Source organism: Carya illinoinensis, chromosome 2 (genome assembly GCF_018687715.1).
Source record: "Carya illinoinensis cultivar Pawnee chromosome 2, C.illinoinensisPawnee_v1, whole genome shotgun sequence".
Taxonomy (NCBI): domain Eukaryota; kingdom Viridiplantae; phylum Streptophyta; class Magnoliopsida; order Fagales; family Juglandaceae; genus Carya; species Carya illinoinensis.
In genome coordinates this window covers 18,171,519-18,176,351 of record NC_056753.1, presented here as the reverse complement: position 1 = coordinate 18,176,351, position 4,833 = coordinate 18,171,519, and positions in this window count along the sequence as shown.

The following is a 4,833-nucleotide window of genomic DNA, read 5'->3' as shown; positions in this document are numbered from 1 at the left end:
GGTGTCGAGCGCACATCGAGCGCTCGACTCTACATGATTTAGCTCGAGCGGCCAATATCTCCACTCGAGCGATCTTTGTTTTCCAGCAACCCGCTCGAGCTCACTGTCGAGCGGCAGTCGAGCGTTTGAATCTACCTGAATTCATTCGAGCGGCCAAAAGCCTCTGCTCGAGCGATCTTGTAAAATCTGCAATACGAAATTTTGCAAGTCATCAGCTGTACTGCAAGCTGTGAATGAAGGTCTTTTTCCACTCTCTTTAAATCAAAATTTTATAACTTTGATCCCTAAAACAAAAAAAGCCTAAAAATGTAAAAGAGTTTAGACCTAGAAGCTTGTGTAAAGTGGTTTATAAATTGCTTTCAAAATTATTTCTTGTGGGGCTCCTCAAGTGAGTCATCTTCTGTTTGCAAATGATAGTCTGCTCTTTTGCAAGGCAACACTCAGGGAAAATGAAGCGGTGCAAAGAACCCTAGAGACTTATGAGAAAGCCTCAGGCCAGAGAATAAATAGAGACAAGACTTCAATGGTGTTCAGTGATTACAGAGATGTTGTGATTGATTTACTTGCTAAATTGAATTAATTGGAGGTTGCATTGTATTGCAAAGAATATTATAATGATACATTTTGAGAAGATGGGCCTTGTTTCAAAGATTACAAAAACAGAGGATGTATTTGATTTAAAACTTTCTTTTTATGAACTCATAGCTATATTATGCTTGCAGGAAATAAGGCCCAGCCTTACTATAAGGCCCAACCCCCACAAAAGTTACCTTACCTTGCATCAATTGCAGAATAGAAACTGAAGAGACACGTGGGAAACTTCGAGTGAGAAGGGTTTTCATCTCAGGGGCAGAACCGTGATAGAAGGGGAAGGTAGTTAGAAGGGAGATAAATGAAGGTGAAGGAGGATGGGAATAAAAGGAGCAGAGGCATAATCGTGAGAGAGAGCTTTTGTAATACTTTTAGGGTTCTCTGCTTTGTCTGAATACACAATTTTTCTAGTTTTTTTAAGAGCCTTGGAATCATCATTTGCAGGATGATTCAAGGCAAATTTATGCAATTAGGGTTGCAGGAAGAGGCTTTCTGCTCTCCAAAGAGATTGTTTGGTTCCTGCGATTCTTTGTTTATCACTTTCATTGTGTTAGCATCCATGATTTACTATTTGGTTTTGAAAGGATTTCTTGTTCTTGAGCTATTTTAGACTCATGGCACAACACGACCTTGAAATGATCAAGGATCCTTCAACCCGAGAGTCTTGAGATGGAAGTGGATGATAATATATTGAGGGGTTCTTTTCTTTTCCATGGTGCTTTAATCTGAGTATGAATGATTGTTTGTTTGAAGTGTTACTTTCTATACTGAGTTAGCATGAGAAGATGCATCTAGTGACCAACAACTCAATTGTTTGAGCAAACCCTAACCTAGCACCCCTAGTGTTTCCTTTCTTAATGTTTTAATCATTGTTCTAAGTTTGAAATCTGTTTACCATCACATCAATTGTTTTTCTTGCCATGCATCTTATTGAAATTAAAACTTGCAGTTTAGGGTTTCTTTTGTTTAATTGAAAATACTGATTACAGAGTAGTTATAACCCCTCATTCCTATGTCAAATCGAGTATTCATCCTACATCCTGTATAAATCCAGTGGATATTGTCCATCTGTTTCCATTGTAGAAATTCCATACATCCCATTCCTAAATTTAGAATCCATTTGTCCACATTCCCTAATCACTCAATACTCGAAATTTGCATGACTGATTGCGTTGACATAGTTTTCCTTGTGGAAATGACATTGGAATCTCCCCTTCAACTTTAGTTTTGCTTTTATACTTGGAAGCATAATTTGGTGAATATCAAGCTTTTGGCACCGTTGCAGGGGACAACTGGTGAAACATAATTTTTCTTGCCAAAAAAAAGAAAAAAAAAAAGAGAGATAGAAGTTGTACAAAGAAATCTGTGAACCTCTTCACATATTAGGTAACAACTCTTACCCTTCGCTAATTGATTCAATGACTATTTTTTTTTTCTTTTCCTTTTTGCTTTAACACTTGTTCTTAGACTTTCCCTTTGTAAAATTGCATGTCTATTTGGACTAGAGACCAAGCATCACGATTAGTTAGATCAGAATCATTTTGATCTACAGAGTTTGCATCCATATCTTTTGAGTCATCACCTGAGAATCTAAGTAACATAGTGAAAAATGAGCATCAGGAAGTCATGAATCAAAACAGGACATTGAGAGAGTAATTACAACCAATTAAGACTAGTCCCCTTTCTTGCATCATTTTAAAGTTGGGCTCTTCACAAAAGTTTTAGATCTCATTTTATATTTCCAATGCACTTGGGATTGTTTTATTCTAACTTCTAGAACTCCAAATACAGGCCAAAAACCCAAATAGGGTCTGGGTTGCAGTAAACTTCTAGACAGTTTTGAACTTCTCTATTTTTGTTAAGTTTTGAACTTCAAAATGACAGAAATGGGTTTTGGGCTCTTCACAAAATTTTTAGGCCTATGTCTTAGCTTTCCTGCAAGTCAAACAAAACCTGAAATTGAGGTATTGAGCTCTGTAAAAACCCAAAAACCAAACAATATTTCAATTTGACTAGACCAAACTAATTAGGATTTGCTCTTTAGGCCTAGCCTGATTTTTGCCTCTTCACATCATACCACTTTCAACCTAATTTAATAATTAAACACCTGAAGAATATAAAAAATTTTTAAGGATTAAATAATGTAAAAGACACCTAAAATTCTAGATAAATGAGCTAAGAAACATATAAAACACTCTGAATAAAACAATTAGGACTAAGAAAATGTGTGAAATAAATTCCCACATTAGATGGCACCTACTGGTTGCACTATATCTCTCCCAAAAATAACTTCAATGGTGTATGCACTAGGCATAATCTATCCTACTCAATGCCCATCTTCAGAATTGCATCTCAAAATGACATCCACTAAACTTCTGTTATGGATTAAGATCCTGTAGGTAGTATTGTTCACAACAAGCAGCCACTACCAATGCATGATCATAAGGGTACAACACGCCCTCGTAGTCTTTGTGGTCAAAGGTTATAGCAGTAGTCTTTTCGGTTTTAGTTTTCTTCGATCGTGTGTTGACATCACACACTTCTTCGCACCTTGCCCTCATGGCGTGAGCTTTTCTCTTCAAAGATGACGCGCTGCCCTCAGTGAACTCTCCCACTATGGTTCAAATTTTGCCAAATGATTTAATCTAGCAGGTCTACGACAATGGTTTATTTGGTCTAACAATTGGTATTAGAGGCTACGTTTTAAATTCTGCAGACTTTAGTATATGAGTTTATTAAATATGAGGTTTTAGGTTCTACAAACTTTAAGAAGTGATCTTGGTAGGATTTAAAGTTTAGATTCTGTAGACTTTAAGAAATACTCTGACGAGATTTAATGTTTTAGATTCTACAGAACTTAAGAAATGATTTTGACTAGATTTAAGGTATTTAGATTATACTCACCGTAGGAAATGATTTTTATCAGATTAATGGTTATAGAAACCACATATTTGGTTACATGATTTGGATCAAATATGAGGTTATTGATTCTGTAGACTCTAGTATGTGAGTTTGATCAAACCTCAGGTCATAGATTTTGCAGAATTTAGGAAATGATTATTTATATTTAAGGTTGTAGACACTGCAAATTTATAAAATGATCATTTTCAATTCTAGGGATGTAGGTTAGCTTTGGAAATGATACTGTTCTTTTGAATAGATTGTTGGATGTTGTCAAGCTATGTGGAGTGTAGGACTGGGTAGCTTAGCACTTATTCAAGTCAGCTTCAGCTAAGGATTTTGGTAGAATTTAGTGGTCTTTGACATTGTTTTGGTTACCACTATCTTAAATGCTAAATGGAATTGAGGTGATGATATTAAAGTCTATGTTGTCATGTTGAATTTATAGTGCATTTATTTGTTTGGTTGGAATGGTTTCCCTCTTGAGCTCATTGTTTAATTTAGATAGGATGTGTGGACTTTCAATTAGACATTGACACCTTGGACAAAGTATGAGATTGAATAAAAAATTTTAACTTTCTCTGTTGCAAATGCTTTAATTATTGCTACTCTTGAAATTCACTCTAATGCATTTCAACTAGACTCTTCCCAACTATTCAGACTTCCTTACAATCGTACATATTACATTTCTTGAAAAGATTTCCTTACAATCGTACGTATTACATTTCTTCAAAAGACTTCCTTACAATCTTTTTAAAGTTTCAATGTCCAATTTTTTTAAAGGAAGGAAAAAAAAAAATTAGGAATTAACACCATGTTGTAGACCTTTTTAGAGTGTTACTATGAGGAAAAAAAAGGAAACCTTTTACTTTGAGGAAAAGCTCCGGGAGTCAACAACTTTGTGAATGAAATAGAAGCCCGTAAACCCAAATGTTACTTCACAAACTATTATGGTTATTCTCCATGTAGGGATTGTGTGCGTCAAGTGTCAACTCTTGCTAAATTGATAGCATTGAGTAGTTTCAACTAGCCAGCCCTCTTTCTATTAGATGGACTTTTGGTCCATTCTCTGCTTCGTTAATCGGCTACTCAACTTTCACATTCATCAGCTCCCTCTCCTTTTCTCTTTCATATTTTCTTGGGGATTTACTTGCCCTTTGATAACAATTGTGATTTGGGACATGGTTGAAGTAACATAGCTTAGAAGAACATTCCTTGATAGGAAAATCACAAGGCATGTTTGAACTCATGAACTGCAACATGTAGTATCATGATCTATGGTCAAATTATGCTTCCAACAAATAAATGACACCGAACAAGTATACGATACCGGCATTATTT